The 20,880-nt window shown below is 36.2% G+C and overlaps 1 protein-coding gene across 22 annotated transcripts in view; it reads right to left on the bottom strand.

Annotated features, from left to right (window-relative positions):
* The window catches only part of Enox1 (ecto-NOX disulfide-thiol exchanger 1), a 571,647-nt gene that overhangs the window by 359,676 nt on the left and 191,091 nt on the right, over positions 1-20,880 (bottom strand). For 2 of the 22 annotated variants that reach the window (XM_021257897.2, XM_087197398.1), the window contains exon 1: positions 20,005-20,096. The exons of 19 other annotated variants lie outside the window; for them this stretch is intronic. The gene's annotated coding sequence lies outside the window, so the exon portion shown is untranslated. Of the gene's footprint in view, positions 1-20,004; positions 20,097-20,880 lie in introns of those variants that run through there. One more of the 22 variants, XM_087197395.1, reaches the window with a different exon arrangement.

Here is a 20,880-nt window from a genome sequence, read left to right on the forward strand (position 1 = left end):
GTGTAGGTAATCAATAAATATTTGTTTCAATAAATCATTCAATAAACGGTTTTGTGCAATATGGCTGAGATCTCTTTAGAAGAGACCTTTAAAAAGCAAGGTTGGGCCAGGGATTTAGCCCAGTGGTTGCGCCACCTGCCTCGCAAATGCAAGGACCGGAGTTCGATCCCCAGTACCAATAAAAAAAAAAAAACAAGGTAACTGGGCATGGTCGTGCATGCTACAATTCCAGCACTCTGGGACACTCAGGCAGGAGGATGACAAGTTAAAACCCAGCCTGGGAACTTAGTGAGACTCTGTCTCAAAATAAAAGATAAAAACGGGCTGGGAAATATAGCTTTGTGTAAAGGCTCTGGGTTCAATCCCCAGTACCACCCACCACCAAAAAAAAAAAAAAATAGATAACAAATAGTTTTATGCCCTTAAATATGAATATATTCCTTTTTCTTTTTTTTCTTTTTTTCTTTTTTGGTACTGGGGATTGACCCTTGTGCTTACGAGGCAGGCAGGGGAACCACTGAGCTAAATCCCAGGCCCAAATATATTCCTTCCTTTACTCATCCACTCTCTTACCTTTCATTTGAAATACTTTCATAACCCTTAAAGGAGTTTTCTTTCTACTACCCCTCCCTCTTCAAGCCACAATGCTATCAAAATAGCCTTGTCATAACACTACTGGGTTATGTGTGCCCATTCCCTGGCTGGTCCTTTGTTCTCTTTTGAAGCATGCTACAGAATTATGTAAAAACTACTTTGTAGCAGACATCCCTGCCCAATACTAGCAAGGTATGAGTGGCATATGCTTCTTGCTTTCCCTAATTTGGCTATAATGTTTTATATCAGGAGTCAGACTGAAGCTCTATGTGACTCAAATGGGCATGTCAGATGGCGGACTGGGCAAGTATAGCTCCTTTCCCCATTGGCTGCCACTGAGGCATAAGCCTTGGTCTGTGAAGTGGCAGGGCTCTGCTGAGCTATGTGCAGCTGAGATCAGTCTGACCCCAATTAAAATCCTTTTCCCTGAATTATGGCTTCTCACTGACCCAATGGGTTGCTTGCTAATTCCACCTGGTCCCAGGACCAGTCTGTTCTATCCAAGCAAGATAAGCAGTGCTTACTGTCTTACAGCCCTGCCTGGCACCAGCATGCGAGGTGTTCGGCAGTGCTTCACTAGATGCCTTCAAAGCATACCCTGCTCCCTATTCCTTCCCAGGGCTGTATTCAATAAATACTGGATACACCTGGGGGTCTTTGTCTTTGCTGCCCAGATCAGCACTGGTCAGTTCCAAGACCCAGCTTTTTCTCTGTCTCATTTCTGGTCTTTATTCTTTAATTAGCTTTGTGTCCTTGTGGCTCACAGGAGACCAGGACCCACTGCAGGGGTTCTGGTAATGTCCTCTTTCCTGTTCCCTATACTACTTATGGCAAACTGATAGACATATAGATGGATGGATGAGTACATAGTTGGTAGAGAGGTGGACCCCAAATATTCACTCAAATTATCTCCATTAATCTATTTACCAGTTATCCTCTATTTTTTTTGTTTGTTTGTTTCCTTGGATCAATATTTCAGACTCTCCTTTGGTTCACACACCATGATTTTCTTCTTGAAACCTTTGATTTCACTGTAACACAGATCTAGGTAAAAAAATACTCGTAGTGCCACTCAGAAAAGGAAGTGCCTCACACTGTGCCCACATTACTGCATAAAGAGAGAGAAGGAAACAATGCCTCTTCCTTTACTAAAATCTTTTACTTGGAGTATAAAGAGCAAACTCCTTAACAGTATAAAACAAAACAAGACAACCCCCCCAATCCTATCTTTCTCCATCTGGCCCCTGCTGTGTTGCTCAGCTTCATACCACCAATCTTCACACTCCAAAGATGAGCCTCTCACATCTCCGTGACCATACCATGTTGTTACTGTAGTTTTCTGTCTTTTCACATAATGTTCATGCTTTTTGGTCTACTTGACAAATTCCAACTTGGTTTTGAAAACTCAGATCTTTTATTACCCTGCTTCCAAACTCAGGATAAGTTAATCATTTCTTCTCTGAGTTAGCTCTGTATCTTTCCCATAAATAGGTCTGTAGTTGCACCAATCATACGCTTTTTTAGTTTAAATATCTGTGAAATGGTAGTGTCATTATTTGTCCCTGTTTTCTTAGCACTCAGTTCAATTTGGACATATCAAATATAACTGAGGATACCTTTGAGATTTTCTATTTGGGGAACAGAGGGAATAGTGATGACATTAACCAAGAAAAGAAGTAAAAAGTAGGAGCAGACTGCATTTTGATGGATAATTTGTTTTGTTTGGAGATGTACACATTTCAAATCTCAGTGAGACATGGCATAGAAGAAATCAAATCAGAAATGGATACATCTCAGTCTACAATTGGACAAAAGAGTTAGGACTGATAACAGACACCAGGGAGACATCAGTACATAGGTAGTAGAAGTCATGGATAAAGGGAACCTAAAGAAAGACAAGAAAAAGAGACAATAAAAGAATCCTAAACTTACCTGAAATTTGGTCCGCAACTTAAGAACCAGTGAAGAATTTAAAGAGAGATGAAGACATGGGAAAAAGGCTAAGAAGAACCTGGAGAACTTGAGAGGCCAAAGGCGTGGAAAAATTAAAATAAAGGGTATCAACAATTTTAGTTTCATTATGGTCATGAAGATTAAAACTAAACAGAGATGATGGATTTTTACAGTCTAGGAGGAAAGATGTATAGGAAAAAAGCAAGACCACATTGAGAGCAATTTCTGTGGAAGAGAAAGATCAGGAAAAAAAAAACCAGTTTGCAGTCAATCAGAGCCAGAGAGTGTGACCCATCCAGACTCATTACTGAGGTCATGGTGAGCAGGGAGCCCTCAGTGGCCACTGGGTGGGAAGTGGAGGGAAACACAAAGGGAGACCTGTGGTGAGAAGGAATTCACCAATGAGTAAGGCAGAAAGGAGTCTACTCTTCCCACATCAAATTCAGACACATTTTATATTTTGGGCAAGATGACCTTAGGAAAATGGCTCCACAATCTCTATTGGTGAAGATGGCTATTCCCCCATTCATCATGAAGGGAAAATCAGCTTTGCAAGAGCACACAGCCTCTGCCTTCTCATTCAATTCTCCTTGGAAAGGAATCATTTATGTTATTTATTATTTTGAGAGAAAGAATTGAGCTTGTCCAGTTCATCGCCTTCCTCCCTTAAATGCCTAAGAGACATAGGATTGATGTCCTATTCTGTTACATCTTGAGCAGGCTGCCACAGCTAGGAAGGACGTGGTCTATGTAGCTTTGCCTATGACCAAAGGGTGAGTTTTCACAAAAAGAAGTGGTGTTAAATAGCCTGTGTGGACACAGATGTGAGTCACATTCTCCACATCAACCATATTGCTAATAAAGCTCATCACATGCACTCAATTTGTCTGATTCCCAACTAGATCTGAACTCAAAGAAGAATCTGTGCTTAATTATTATTGCCTTAAGACCTTAAAACTATTTTTTGAGGAGACAGTTTAAAAAAGAGATAAAGAAATATAAGACCTCCAGTTCCTCATTTGAGAGACAAAGTGGTTGAAGATGATAATCTCCCAGCAGACTCAGCATTTGTTTACTCGTGTACCCATGTATATGAGACCAGCAGAAGGAACACGGTAGGCAGACACATCTCCGAAGGAAAAGGCAGAGAGCCGGTGGTTAACAGACCAGTAAGCAGAAAGCTCTCCTAGGGTAAAGATAAATTAAGAGCCCAAAGGATTATCAAGAGTATGTTCTGATGGAAAAAATGAAGATTGCTATATATAAACAAAATGCATGTATATACAACACACCTAGAAATAGACAAAATAGATAATCAGGCTCAAAAAAATTCACTCTGTTTCCACCAACCTGTCTATACTTATGTAAGTCCTTTTCCCCAGTAGGTTATAAGATTTTGTACCTTTGGACCCAAATTTTTCCATAGGAAAAAATGATTACTGACAAAATGCTTAAAAGCAAGTGCTAAAAATTGTTTGGCTCAAATTAGAGACTTTTAACTAAGCTAAGGACAGTAGAATATTATTTTTCTTTTTGCCCCTTGGAAACATTTAAGACTTTTCCAAACCTAGCATTCAAAACACATAAAGGGACTTAGGTGAAAAGGGTTTTGAGCTCTGGGAGCATGAAAGCCATGAAGATCCAGAGTAGTCATGGCTTTGGTGGCTCAACGACTAATAGATTTCACTGGATTCATCAGTGACCACCTCTAGGACCAGAATGGAGAAAGCAATTTTTTTTTTTTTTTGCTGTTGTAAACAGAAATTTCACTCAAACTTGCCCTGAATTCTTCCACAGGAAATCTCTGCTCACCTGCCTTTTGAGACCTACAAGGTCTCCAAGCAGTGCTCTCTGGAGGGAGAAGCAAGTGCACTGCATCAGTTGCTATGTGTTCCGTTGTGGCAACCGTGATTCACAAGGGCATAGCTGATCCACCACAGCTTTCAGCTATCATCCCCCAGGAATCTATCTCTGCTGTTAGAAGGATAATTATCTGGTTATCCCTCAGGCCAGTTCTGGTAGTTTTCACATAAAAATCACTTCTTGCATAAGACATGAAATTTCAATCATCCCTTCACAGATATCATTGAGTCACTCTGTTACCTCTGGGACAGATATAAATTATGTATTCTTTGATTCTCTTTAAATTTTTAGAGGCACATGGGGACAAAGAAAGATCTCATTGGTACTAAAAATATAATACATTTTAGAAAGAAACAATAACTTCTGTGAAGAAATTAAGTGTTACTATTGCTCCAAAGGCTTCTGCTTGGTCAACGAAATCACATAAAGCGTGGAGAGATAACAGCAGGCTTGCATGTTCGTGACTGCCAGTGACAAGAACTCATTAAATGTCACTGCACCATGTCTTCATGCTGTCCATTTTTCTTATTTCAGTGACTTCGCCTTTTATAGGACTGATGTTGCTCTGTGAATTAGCAGCCTTCTGGATATCTGTAACCAAGAAAGTACTCACAAATGTCTGTATTACAATTGCATTCATTCTTATACTCATTTTTTCCTCTGATTCCACACCTTAATATCAAGAGTTACTTGATTGTACCAAATGGTATTTTATGAATCCTCTGAAGGTAGTTTGATTTTTTCCTGTAGATGTTTTAAAGATTCACTACTACACAAGTATTCATATTTCAGAGAGGTGTGACACTCAAAATTAGCATTAATGAAATGCAATGGCTGTCACTGCAAGAATAAAGAAATCTGTACATTCGCATGCCTGCAGCTACGATGACCTAGTTCACACCAGCATCTGTTCAGTAGTGATGAGACAGAGGCTGAAAATACAGCAGTGCAAGTGTGTTCCCCAGACATCCACTGAGGGCTACAGATGTTTCCTTCCATGGTCCACATTCAGTATGAATCTGACCAATGTTTTTCCATTATCATTCCAATGGAGAAACATTCCTTAATGATTCAAACTCACAATGTTTTGCTTTAAATGCGTGATAACTTTGGAACAAGTAAAAGGACAGCATCTAAAAATTCTAATTCTTTTGCAGATGTTAAATCAATTGTTTGACCTTCATAGCTGCTGGTGAAAGTTTGAGGAGTTCCTGGACTTATAAAAAATGAGACAGACTTCAGTACACAGCCATAAAGGCATCCTGAGGCAAAATTCATTATGCAATATTAAATTTCAAGCTAAAAATTAACGGTATTTGAAAAAGACTGCTCCCCCAAACAGGAAGGAAAATCTCTGTTCAGATGCTAAAATGTGTGCCACTGTCACCAAAACATATGCCAATTCTGTACAAAATGCCTCTAAGCCCTTGACCTAATGAGGTTAGTGACAGAGATACGGATGACTAGAACAGAAAATGAAACTCAGAAAGAATTTTGTTCATGGACTGCTATATTTCTCCTGTCATATAACCAATTTTCCCCCTCAAAATTACAACATGGGCTATAAATCTTCAAGGCTAATGTTCCATATGACAGACTAAATGCTACTTAAAGTTTAATAACATATGTGTCAATCTAATGGGGAAAAACAGGAGGCCATGTGAAGGACAGTTCAGGTAAGCAGGGATCTTAACAGGTTATGATGACAATTAGGAAAGCAAACCACCACACAGCTTTCACTATCCACATAGTGAACTCATAATATTGTCAGCAGGTTCTACAAATGAAAAGGTTCTTTCAGACAGAGCACTCAATGACATATACCCACACTATTAACTGACCTTCAGTGCACATTAATTTCGACCAAAACTAATGTTTTGGTTTAAAATCGATACTTAGAGGACATTAATAGAGATGATTTAATGTGTGAATTATACATATGATTCAAAAAGTTTTTAATATTTGCAATTCACTATAAATTGAAATTAGGAGTGAAGAACACTCAGCATTCTGAAACTCCCACTGCTGACTGAAACATACACTTTTGCTTTCAACTTTAACCCCAGTCAGGGCATTGGAGAGCTATTTAAAGACCTGTCATGCTTAAGTGATCAGTAAAGAGAAACCATTGGTTTCCTACAAACACATTTGATCATGGTAGGGGACTATCCCTTGAGAAATGTCACACAGACGTATACACGGGGACTCACTGCAGAGACACTGGATGTAAAGGATTGAGATTATTCAGCATTTTCCTGCCATGACCAGAGACTGCACTGACAGACTCCAAACTGCACTACATTGGCAGCTGCTTCAGGCCATGTATCATACTGAAAAGCAACAGAAAGAGAAATGGACTGGTTAAGGCTGTACATTCGTTTGCTTCCTTCACAAAAGTTGTAACAAAGTGGGATCTAAGACAGAGACAAGACTAAGAAAATGGTGTCAGAGAATAAACAAGGCAGACAGACATAGGAGACTGAAGAGAAGCCTCTTAGGCAAAAGGGGAAGGAAAAGTAATAAAGGAACAACAGACTCCAGGAGAAAAGACCCAGGAAAAAGACCCAAATGTAACTCTGGAGTTCATTACATCAAATTGTTTATTGGGCTAAAGCACACCTAAGTCTGAACTTGAAATCTGTTTTGAGCACCTGAAAGAGGCCGAGGCCTGCACAACCTTCAGAATAGTTTGATCAGAACTATTAGGAAGTTTGCCTCCATCTGACACATTAAATCTCTGAACCTCTATTAAAAAGAAAAGAAAGTAAGACAAAAGTTTGCCAAAGGCAGATGTTTTCATAAAACAAACCAAATAATGGTCAGGAAATCATATTACCACTGCTTTCTTTGCTCCTCATGCCCTGTTCCTGACACAGAGAAAACATATCAGTTACATTCTGGGTAGAAGCAGGTGACACAGCAGATTTCATTGGGTAGGATCCATCCATACTCCTAAAATCAGATTTATTAAACCATTCCTAAGATGTACATACTCTTGCTTTCCTGTTGACCTTCCAATTCTTAAACTCTTCTCCAGAGGATCCTATTATAAGATTTTTTTATACAGTAGTTATTAACAAGTTACTGTCTATCCCAGTGGCTCAAAACACAGAGCAAGGTCACGGGAAGAAAAAAATATAGATTCCTCAGTAATTTCACAAATTCTCAGATGTGTTTCTCCTCAACCAGTAACATGGTTGCCTGGCCTTTTGAAATTTTATTTCTGGTTCCTGTCCAGGAAAGTGGACCCACATGGGTGGCACACCCATCAGGCTGGTGGCAAGGGATAGAGTTACACCTTAACTGTGCTTAGGAGGTAACTGCCTGACAGAACAGAGTTCATGAAAACACATCCTAGAAATACACTGTAATATATATTTTTTAAAAATAAGCTAAGGGAATAATTATAATTTATATTCCACTGAAATGTACTGATCCTATGATCTAACAAAAAATTATGTAGTAAAAATATTTTTTCAATTAAAAACAAAACCCAGGAAGAAATGTTAAGAAAATTCACATTACAAACAGCCAGAGTAACTTTCTAAGAAATGCACAGCCAATCCCATTACTTCCCTGCTCACATGAGTACTGAATTCCACATACATATTCTTTCAGTATTCAATGTATTTGTGTGTGTGTGTGTGTGTGTGTGTGTGTGTGTGTATATATATATAGTAGGAATTCAATTTTTATATACATAAATAATATGAATATATATATATATATATATATTTCTAAACAGGACATTCTATCATATACCATGGAAACTATTTGAGTTTTAAACTGGAAGGGGAGGGGAACATGTAGTCTCTTTCTCTGCTTTTAAGAATTAATCACCTTTGTGCCAGGGACTTAGCTCAGTGGTTTCGCCTGCTGCTCAAGCGCAAGGACCCGAGTTTGATCCCTGGTACCAAAAAAAAAAAAAAAAAAAAAAGAATGAATCACCTTTGGGTTCAGGTTTCTGATTTCTTCAGGAAATTTTTTCACACCTAACCATGAGGATAGATGCCCTGGAATATGGTCTTGTAGGATGCTGTACTTTTTCTCAACACACATCATACTTGTAATTATTTTTTCAATATCTATCCCTTAAAAGCTGTGCTGGCCAATAAGGAAGACGTGAGCCGTGTGTGCACAGAAAAGTATACCTTGTTCAAAATGAGATATGCTTTTGTATAAGATACATATCAGATTTGGCAGACTCAGCGTGTCTTGCTCCAGAAGGAATATAGCCCAGTCAGCACCTGAATTTTAGCCCAGTGAGGACAATGTGAATCTTCAGACCTTCACTAATGTAAGAGAATAAATTTAGATTGTTTTAAACCATCCCTTTATGTTAACAATAGCAATAGAAAACAAATGCATATGGCCACTGAGAAGTTTATGTGGATCATATAATATTTCTCTCAGCCAACACTGGGTCAGATTATAAACTCCATGAGGGCAGAGACATGAGTTGTATATGTGCTGCTGAAGCAAGCACGGCAGAGACATGAGTTGTGTTCACTGCTCCATGACCTGCAGCCAGCATACTGCCTGGCACATGTGGTGGGTCCATGATAGTATGCGTGAATAAAGCAATTAAATAAAAATGTTAAAACATTCATTATTCCTATAAAAATATATTGAGCACTTATTCTGAACCAGGCATTATACAAGATGCCAGGGATTCAAGCATTACAAGAAGGGGGGCCCAGAGGCTAGGCAAGAAAAGAATAGGGCATAACTGCCAAACAAGTTTCCTTGTGAGGATAGGAGAATATTTTGCAACTAAATAGGAGTGCTGGTTGTACATACTGGGAATGTACTAAAAGTCAATGAGTTGTTCATTTTAAACTGGTTAATTTTATGTTATATGAATTTTACCTTAATTAAGAAACTCATAAACAAGAAGATGAAGATAGCATGGCTTCTGGTCCCTGACCTTAAGGAGCTCAGAGTAGCCAAGAGATAAATTAAGTAAGAATATGTCAAAAAGCACCAGGGGCCTTATACCAGAGAGCTATATATGGCCCATAGCTACTTATGAAGAATTCCAGGGTAAAGTGGTAAATAAATGGATGGCAGGAAGAGTCTGAAAAAACAAAATGGCAGCTGTTGTAGACAAATCTTCAAAAATGAGCAGGGTTTTGGTTAGTTAGTTTTGTTTTAACCATGTAAATTATGGAAGAAAGAAACTTCCAGACAGAAAGTTCACTGACAGCATCCCTCACTGACTTTTCAAACTCTTGACATTCTTTAGTTGACAATTGCCTGCTTTCTTTACCCTATCCTAATTGATAGTCCTTAAAGAATAAAGCTTGAATTCTTGAACTCACAGCTACTATTGTTATCCTCAATCACAGAACTGATGAAACAAATAGCTGTTTAAAATGAGAAACTAGACACTGGAAAATGGGAACCAGAGATGTGATCCATGCTAGGGACAATCCAATAAAAGATGCATGTGATGTGTGATCAGAAGAAAGGCAGGAGAAAATTAGGAGTGCTTGGACTTTCACTACACAGGACAGCCACTGAAAACCATCAGGCTTCTGATACCAGCAAAATCCATAGACTGAACACAATTTACTATGAACAAGAAGTCATCAAATCATAAGATAAGCATAAAAGTAAATGAGACAAACACTTCTCTTATGGCTAGGAATATCAGTAAAACTTACCTTAACTAAGAGATGACTCAAACTCAACTGTTCAGTTGATGTGAAACAAAGAAAGGAGATAAAGTAACTTGGGGGAAATGTTTTGTATTTATGCTCTAGGAAGATTTTGTTTCTAAAGTTTTTGACACACTGGAAAACTGTTATTTCTAAGTATTTATAATAATGAATTTAATACCAAATATTGATTCTCAGTTCAAATGTTACCTTCTCAGAAAGACCTTCCTATCAAAAGTAGCATCTCTCAAGAGGTACGATCAAATCATCTTGCATTTATTGCCTTCTGATGATTACCTGCCATTTTCTTCACTATTTGTACACTTCGCTGCACTATTTGTACACATATGCCTCCTCTAAGATCCATTAGAATGTAGATAGGTGTCATGTCTTCATTACCTTTCTGCAACATCTGCAAGAATGTCATCTCTTAGTAGGTACCTTTTGAATCAAAGGTGAACAAGAAATTCAAATATTCTTTTGTCTGACTTAATTTTACCTCCCATATCCTCTACTGGTGATTTATAGAACTTTGTAACTAAAACATTTAATTTTATATTGCTTCCAGAAGTCTTGCAAAACTTAATAGCATAGTAAGGTTAATTAAGATCACAGGACTAAAACTCCTATTGCCTGAATAGGAATTCTAGTTTCTTTATTGTTTTCTTCCAGTTGTATAGTCTTTAGTGAGCTTCCATTGTTTTCTCCCAGTTGTATAGTCTTTAGTAAGTATCTTAACCTTTCTATGATTTGGTTTTCTCATGAGTAAAATCAAGTACTTAATATGAGTTATTGTCATAAGGTAGTTTGAAGACTAAAAGTGTACAGAATAGGGTCTGGAATCAACTAAGCACTCACTAAATATAAACTGCATAACAAGTTGAAGTTGTAAAGGAGGGATACTAGCATAATAAAGTGCAGGATTTTTTAACCTCAAAAAGAAACAGATAGTTTTAGGAGTAAGTGATCTATATACAGAAGTATTCAAACAGAGACTTAATTTTCCAGGTTGCTGGTAATATTGGAAAGATGATTCATGCATTAAAAAGCCATTTATATTAGATAACCTTCAATAGTAGCCTTCCTACTCTCCCAACCTTAAGATCATATAGTCACTACACTGTAAACAGAACATATACAATTTTCAGATGCAAAACCAAAGAGCATTTCAACCTCCAATAACCAGCAAATGCATTTCTACTATTTTTACAACAAAGGCAATGTCTATTCTATTCAGAGATTCTTCCTGTTCACCTCTTGCCATTGGTTTTTATGTTCTTGATCTCCCCCTCACATCACAAGGAATCTGGGGTGGAAGAACATGGGAAATGTAACTTGGATGACACTGGAAATGGCCAAATCACAAATTGCTGTGCTTGCTTAGAAGGTGCGTGGTAAAGAGAACCAATGGCAAGCCTAAAGGAGAGAAACTGCAAAGACCTTGAGCTCTTCAAATGATCTAAAAAGCAATACAAAACAAAACAAAAACATTATAGTTTTTAATTGCAAAGGATGATTTTAAATTTATGTAAATTCAAAAAAGTCTACATCCTACTACAGATAGAGGGATAGAAACTGGGAACCAGCCCACATCCCCCAAAGGGGTTCTAGAATAGGGAGAAGTTCAAGATTTTATCATGACCAGCAAGAATGGCAGGGGTAGAGTAATGAAGCTTATGGGTGCAGGGTGTACCTAGATGCAACCTGCTGGTAATCCTGCCTCTTGAAAAGGAAGGAAGACCTGAAAAACCTAAATCCAGGTTTAGACTGAAAGAATAGGTCAGTGGGCTTCTAAAATTGCAGTCTAAGAAAAATAAATAAATAAAATTACCACCTAAGGATGTGAGATTCTCAGGTCTTTGAGATATATGAAAATCCTAATCAACTGCTGTACCCGGAAAGATCAATGAAATGGCATTCTACATTAATTTTTAAGTCAATTGGATTTTATTATATTCTAATTCTCCAAAATCTAGCAATATGTGTATGCAAGGTTAACTGACCTTCAGTCTTATTTTTTTGTAAGCAACAATAATGGACCTTTTTAACATCACCAACTTATTTTGCACAGCATTTACAGACATGTACAACTTAATTCTTACCAGTGGTAGATTTGGAGCAGCTTCTCTGTGAGGTATTTTCAAGTGGTGACCAGAATAGCTGCACTAAGAACAGGTCTTGTATGCTCACATGAATACCTAAAAATACACATTTATTCTCCTTTCTATAGCAGTGAAAGTAATTTTCAACTACCCTACAAAAGACTTTAATGTCAGTGTGCATTAGCTTAAATTCTAGACACACATTTGGGGGGATTTTTTCAAATTCTGATGAGCTGGCTAAAGTTGCTTCAAAACTGTTATACTCTGTACTGTTTGCACACAATTTTTAGTAAGCTCATTTTGAGTTCAAAGACCTTCTATTTATTTTGATACTTAAGGTTCCACCATCTCTCAGAAGAATTCTGATTTTTTTCTGCTCCACATATAGAAATTTTCTTGAGTTTTTAGGTGTTTATTTTTGAACCTTGAGAAATTTTAAATTTATATGTATACATGTTATTTAGTAACCCATATTTATATTCTAGAACTTGTCAATTAAACATAGTGTGCCCTTTGGGAGATTAATTACACCAGGTGGTAATAAAAGTGAGGACTGTGTTGAAATGTAAGACATGAATTTATTCTAAGACTACTGGAAGAGATGGATTATTTGGTATTTTGTTATGCTTTAGTCTCCTATATCTGAACACAGGCAAAATGGGGGTGGGGTTGACCTGAGCAATTTTAGCACTCAATGGTTTTTAATGACTCCTCTGGCATCACTGTTTCATTAGTTTTATTCCATCCCTAGGGGTGAAAATTCAATTGTTCATACATAAGTAAAAACAATTTTAAATTTTAGCATAGACATACAGACTTATCATATGAATGAGAGAAAAATGTTATTAAAAAATTCTCCATATATCAGTGGTTCTCAATTACAAATGATGCTATCCCTACCAAGCTAGTGACTGTCAGAATAAATTAGAAGATTCTACTGGCCTTTACTTTACAGAGTAATGCACATGGCAGCCAAGCAGAAGGAAGAACTGTCCTATCTAAAATCTCCATAAGGGACTCAGGACAGAATAAGGAAACCAATTAAGAGGGAAAAATTATCTCTTTCCTCTCATTATAAGTCAATGAACAAAAAAGCAATGATATAGAATATGTGAATAACATAATTGAAATGGGGAACATGTTTAATACAATGTACATATATACATATACACAGATATATATAGGTACATACATACACACACATATACACACTGCAGATGGATGAAACAAAAAATACTTTCTGGCTGGGAATTTAGCTCAGTGGTTTTGCCGCCTGCTGTGCAAGTATAAGGACTCGAGTTTGATCCCCCGTCCCCCCAAAAAACCAAAAACCTTGTTTTCTGCTAGCCAGCAAACAGGCACAAAATTTGACAGTGTATTATGCACAAATAAAACATCAATAAATTCTTCCAAATTAGGAAGTATAAAAAATTCTTACATTAAAATGTGATAAAACAATCAATCACTAACAAAAATAGAAAAAAAATATCTTATCTCCTGAAAATTTAAAACTTTCCTCATAACTTTAGGATCAAAGAAGAAAAATATTAATAACATCTATAAAATAAGTATATTTTAAAAACCATGGACAGCTATTCTCAAAGGAAAATGTGTTGAATTAGTTTATTAATAAAGAGAATTGTAATAAAGAATACAATAAAAGGAATAAATCCTATGGAAAGTAGAAAAGGAATTCATATATGTAAGTGTAATTTAATTGGAAGAAGTACAGAGTATTAACAATAATTTTAAAAGCTGGTACTCAAACAGTTAGCTAACCAAAGGTGATACACAACAGGTAAATCACAGAGGACAAGGAAGATGGCTAACACAATTACCTAAAATAAGAAACAATAAGAGATAAATATCTCCTATATAGAAGATATTTTTTAAATTATAGCAGATTTCTTTACTCATTTATGTGCAAATAAATTATAAAACTTGGATAAAAAAGTAATTTTCTAGAAAATATGGTATATTAAACTACTACTCAAGCAGACCAATTACCACATAAATAAAGGGAATTATTAGGGTTATGCCCATAACTAGACACATATATACAAATATGCAAAGCCTCATAGTGTGACTTATCAAACTTCTAATAATAGCACATGATTCTAAAACCATTCAAGTTCTTCCACAGGATAAGACAAATAAGACTAGGAAAGTTTCCAAGTTCTTTCTGCAAAGCAACTATGATAACAAAGCTGGACAGACTGCCCCCCAAATAAAATTATAGAGCATTTAGGAAGAGCATTGCTAAAATCTTAAATATTGACAAATAGACTATAACAGCAATTAAAGGAATGTGCCATAATTAGATTGAATTTACTTCATTCAGGAATTTTAAAAAGAAAAAAGAGCAATTTAGAAATAAATCTATGATTACTATGGCATGCAAAGCCTTTTTTAGTGGGACACAGTCTTTACGCAAAATATCTGTCCCAATTACTCTCACTGTTCCAGTGGTAGCCAAACAATATTGTTCAATTTTCCACTTATTTACACTGTCCTTTCTCTTGAACATTGCTAATTTTGTATCTGTTTTCAGAATGCCATCTGGCCAAGCTTCTACCCAGCTCTAAATATCTTCCCCCTCCTAAAACTCAATGTAAATATTAACTCACTAGAAAGAAAATTCTGGATTCTCCTCACAAGCAGGACTCTAGCTCCTTTTAAACAATCAACACACTTTCTCTATCTCTCTTACAGCACTTGTTACATCTAATCTGTATTACAGGTATTTGCATAAAGGCTCCACTTTTCCTATTAGTCGAGATGGGTTTTATATATTTTTTTTGAGGATAAAGGTCATGTCATACCTACTTTTGTGTTCTAATCACTTCAAGCCTAAAACTTTACATACTTGCCATTGTGCTTGATGGACATATAAACATTCAGTTATAAAAGCAAAAGTACACTAAAGACATGAGTTGTGGTTTTCCTTAAATGTTACGGCATCCATCAATGCTCACATTAAAAATAAAAAACAAAGAGAGCTCAAATAACCTAATGATAAACTTCAAGATACTTGAAAAACAACAACAATCAAAATCCACACCTCCCTGAAGGAGGAAAATCATAAAGATCAGTGCAGAAATTAAGGAAATTGAGACTAAAAAAGAAAAGGCCACAAAACAAAGAATCAACAAATCAAAGAACTGGTTTTTTGAAAGAATAAACAAAATGGTAAACTCTCAAAGCCAGGGATTTAGCTCAGTGGTGCTGCTGCCTACCTCGCAAGCACAATGTCCCAAGTTCGATCCCCAGTACCAAAGCAAAAAACAAAAACAAAAAAACTGAAACTCACCAAAACAGAGAAAAGTCTCACATCAATGCAACTAGAAATGTAACAGGCAAAAATCATAATGGACACCATTTCCAATAAATTGGAAAATCTTGAAGAAATGGACAGATTCCTAAACTCATACAAATTACCAAAACCGAACTGACAATACAACAAAATTCTGCACAATCTATTAAAAAGCAATGAAATGGAAACAGTAGTAAAAAGTGTTCCAACTATGAAAAGCCCAGGACTTGATGAATTTACTGCTGAATTATATAAGAATAATCTTCAAAATGTTCAATGAAAATGAAAGGGAAAGAGATCTTCCAAACTCATTTCTAGAAGCCCATATCACTCCAAAAGCAGAGAAAGACACACACACACACACACACACACACACACACACACAACTACAGGCCAATCTCTTTAATGAACATAGATGCAAAAATCCTCAATAAGATATTGGCAAACAGAATGGAACAAATCATCAAAAGGATCATACATCATGATAAAATAGGTTTCATCCCAGAGCTGCAAGCATGGTTCAACAAACACAAATCAATAAATATAATATATCACAAAAACAGACACAGGGACAAAAATCACATGATCATATCAAGTGTAGAAGAAGTACCTCAATCTGATAAGACCCATTTATGAAGAACCAACAGACAACTTTATATTAAATAAGGAAAAACTGAAAGCTTTCTCTCTAAAATCAGGAATAAGACAAAGACATTCACTATTACCACTCCTGTTTAACGTAGTACTCAAAACATTAGCTAGCAATCTGGCAAGAGAAAGAAATAAAAGGAGAGGAAGAAGTCAAATTACCATATCTGCAGACAGCCTGGTCCTCTACATAGAAGATCCAAAAAATTCCACCAAAAGATTCCTAGAATAACCAAATTCAGCAATGTACCAGGATAGAAAAATCATACACATAAATCAATAGGGTTCCTTTACACTAATAATGAACTCACTGAGAAAGACATTAGGAAAGCAGTACCATTCACAATAGCACCAAGAAAAAAATAAATACTGAGGAACTAACCTAATCAAGGCAGTGAAAGACCTCCACAACAAAAACTACAGTACTTTGAAAAAGGAGACTGAAAAGGATATCAGAAAATGGAAAGATGTCCACTGTTCCTAGATAGGCAAAACCAATGTTGTCAAAATGATCATTATATTATATTACATTATATATTATATTTTGCAAACCCAATCAAAATACCTACAGCATTCCTCATAGAACTAGAGAAAACAATCCTAAAATTCATATGGATCCAGAAGAGACTCAAAGCAGCAAAAGCAATCCTGAAATCCTGAGCAACAAGAACAAAGCCAGGAGGAATCATAAAGTTATGCTGCAAGTCTACCATGATAAAAAAACAGCATGGTACAGGCACAAACATGTGGATTAATAGAACACAATAGAGGATGTAGAAATAACCCCAGATACATTCAGCTCTGATCTTTGATAAAGGAGCCAAAAACATATGAAGGAGGAAAGATAACCTCTTTAGCAAATGGGGCTGGGAAAAGCGAATATCTATATGCAGGAGATTGAAGCTAGACCTATATTGCTCACCATGTATTAAACTAAAATCAAAATGGATCAAAGATCTAAATATTAAAATAGAAACACTTAACCTGGTGAAATATAAATCAGGTAAAACTCTTGAAATCATAGATATAGGGAAAGGACTTTCTGAACAGAACTCTAATTGCACAAGAAATTACAAGAGTCAACAAATGGGATCATATCAAATCAAAAAGCTTCTGAATAGCAAAGGCAACAGCCAACAAAGTGGAGAGACAACCTATAGAATGGGAAAAAATTTTGCCAGCTATATCTTAGAGAGGACTTATATCTATAATATATAAAGATCTCAAAAAATTAGACCCCTCAAAATAAAAGACCCAATCAGAAAATGGACAACTAAAATAAACAAACATTTCTCAAAAGAATAAATACAAATGGCCAATAAATACATCAAAAAATGTTCAGGCCAGGGATTTAGCTCAGTGGTTCCACCGCCTGCCTCACAAGCACAAGGTCCCAAGTTCGAGCCCCAGTACCAAAAAAAAGAAAAAAAATGTTCAACTTCTCTGGCCATTAGAGAAATGCAAATTAAAACAACACTGAGAGTTTATCTTATTCCAGAAAGAATGGTCATCATTAACAAATCAAATGATAACAAACCTGGCATGCCTGCTGTGAAAAAGGAACTTTCCTACACTGCTGGTAAGAACATAAACTTGTACAATCATTATGGAAATTTCTCAAAAAATAAAAATAGAAATTCCATTTGACCCAGCTAGTCCCCTTCTAGGTATGTTCCCAAAACAGTTAAAGACATCATATTACAACAATATATGCATAGCAATATTATAGCAGCACAATTGATAACAGCTAAATCTGAAAGCAGTCTATATGTCTATCAACAGATAGATAAAATGGGTTATTTATACATAATAGAATACTACTTGGCTATAAAGGATAAATTTGAGACATTTGTAGGAAAATAAGCGCACCTTGAAAACATAACGTTAAATGAAATAAATCAGACCCACAAGCTTAAATACTGAATGTATTCTCTCATATGAGAAATCCAAAATAAAATAAAAGACTAATGAAAGGAAACAAGCAGATAGATCTTTTACAAATAAGAAGGAGACCAAGAGACCAAAAGTGGAGGATTGGGGAGAAGAGATAAGAAGATTTAAGATGTCAGGTACATGAACCAATTACCCACAATAAATGTAATAATTATATGTCTCAAACATAAACTAAAATAATAATAATATTAGTAGTAATGAAGATGGGAAAAGAGGATCTAGAGACAGAAGGAGTGAGGTGGATGGGAAGGGAAATAAAAAGAATCAAGATATATTAAGTACATGTATCTACTCCCAAAGTTGAATGTAAATATCATGTACTGCACATGTACTAATAAAACAATGAAACTAATAAAAACAAAAAAGTTATTGGATATGCATAGAATGAAAAGGTAGAATCTGAACATCAGCTTGGAAATAGGCATGCCAGCCTATCATCCCATGGCCAGCATCATAGCAGTATGAAGCATACTCATACTTCAGACTGAGAAACTAATTATCTTTAGCCAGTGAGCAGCTGACAGCAACAGATACTGCAGAAGCCAAAAGGCAGCTACTACCATCGATTTCAGGCATTGAGGTGGGGGTGAGTGAAGAAATCAGGATAGAACTTTTGGTTTCACTCAGTTGTTGGTCTAGAAGCAAGCACTTTACACACAGACACATGTTTACACAAACTCATCCTCTTCACATCTGCATTTCTCATATAGTCCCAAAATTAACCTATGCTTATGAGATAGTCAAAATGTATGTATCATTTGTTATATACAGAAGGGTTCAGAACTGAAGTTCTGCAGGAAAAGGAATAGTAACAGAGCAGACTATAGACTAAGAGACTTAACATGAGGCACTGACATTAAATCACAGTAGTACAAAAAGGCCATATTCCAACCACTGTTGACACAGTTCCTGGGAATCAGACTTGCAACATAAATCTATTATCTGTGTACAATTTCAAAAATAATGGAATTCAATACAAGGATAATTAATAGAAGCAATTATCTTCTTGGTCTGTGGTATCACCTCAAAGTATCCTTATTTATTGACCACCCTGCCATATGACCTACCAACACCTGCTGATTCTGCCTCCTAAATTCTTTATGTCCCCTCCTAGGTAATCTCTGAGACTACTTATTCTGTGACTACTTGTCTCCCTGTATCTTCTTAGGCCACTTCCTCCTCCAACCTCAACTTGGGCAAGGTCATTCTACAAACTGACCCAGAAGTTTCTTATGAGACATATCTTTGATAACATCTTGAGACAAAGCTCACTGTAGACAGCAGAATGACAATAGCATGTCTTCACCCTAAAAAACACAAAAGTTTTTCACTTTGAAACCATGCCCTTCTAACCCTGCATTTTCAATGACCAAGTGCTAGATTTGAGATGTAGTACAAGAACAGCCAAGCATGATATTATGACCTCTTTTTTCAGAGCTAAGAATTTCACCTTAATAGATTTAGGGCAAGAGCCACTTGTTGGTTCAACTTCTCCACATATGAAGACCCACTCTGAGTTACTTCTCTGCTACCTATAGCTTGGTTATAAAAACTCCACTTTCTTTCAGTTCTTAATTTTTTTTTTTTACTTTCAAGTCATTTTCTTCCTTTTCTCTGGCCCACCTACAACTTCTTAACATTGTGTTTAAAATATAGAGTTGAAAAGTAGACTCTAATATGGACCTTATCAATGCTGAACCCAGTGAGTGCTTTATTTCACCATTCTTGGTGTTACATTCTGGTTAGTGCAATCCCTGATCATGTTTGCCTCTTTGATAACAGCCCTATATTGCTGACTCATAACCTTGAGTGACAGGTCAGAATGGCTTCTTACCTACAGAATTCTTACATGTCAATTCCTTTCTTTATGATGGCTAGGATAGTCTAACAGTATTTTTTCCCCTAGAATAATACAAACCTCACACCTCTGCAAAGAGATGTCTCAAGCACCGACAGTGTAGCTCATCTTGATGTTCCAATCTATAATTAGAATGATTAGACTCAAATCAGTTTCACAAAGTTCGCTGACAGTTTTCTTTATTTTTAAACATGTTACATATTCATGTGGGTGAATAACAATTTAATTCTAAGTAAAATTAAATATACTTATTCCTCAACTATTAGTTGATGTAATTTCATTTTAGAAGCCATAAACACAGAAATAATGATTTAGAACATGTAGAAATAGTTTTGAGTTATCCTTACATTCTATTAACTTGTATTTTTTTTAAAAGACACAATAATGAGAAAAACACAGTTGAAAGCAGAGAGTGCTTTTTAAGTGATCTGTCTTTCTAAAAAGGGAAGGCAAACACAGATCCATATTAAGCTTCTAAAATGACATGGGATGAACTACACAAAAAAACTTCATTTCTAATCAACTCTTGCAAAAAAATATTAATACAGATTTGGTACATTCCTATTAATTTATTTAACTTAATTAATTTCACTTTCTAATTTCACTTTTTCACAAAGTTGGTTAATTGCGATGTTACTCAGCTTCAATTGAGTAAGAACCCCCTAGCAGATTATATTTTCTAGGTGTGTCTGGGGATGACTGACATGTAGGCCAGTGAGATGAGGGAGGAAGACACACTTCAGATGTAGGTGGCACCAATCAACAGGTTTGTAGCTTGGACAGAATAAAAGACAAAGAAGGAAGTGTTTCCTTTTCTTAGAAGTACTCTCTGATCTTCATCATTGTTTTGGGGTACTGGTTTCCAGTTTCTTCAGTCTTACAAAGGAGACTCATACTAGTGACTCTACAGCAAGCTTCCAGGTCTTCAACCTTCAA

This window comes from Heterocephalus glaber, unplaced genomic scaffold, assembly GCF_053883595.1.
Source record: "Heterocephalus glaber isolate CG9 unplaced genomic scaffold, H.glaber_assembly_v1.0 deba00001666, whole genome shotgun sequence".
Taxonomy (NCBI): domain Eukaryota; kingdom Metazoa; phylum Chordata; class Mammalia; order Rodentia; family Bathyergidae; genus Heterocephalus; species Heterocephalus glaber.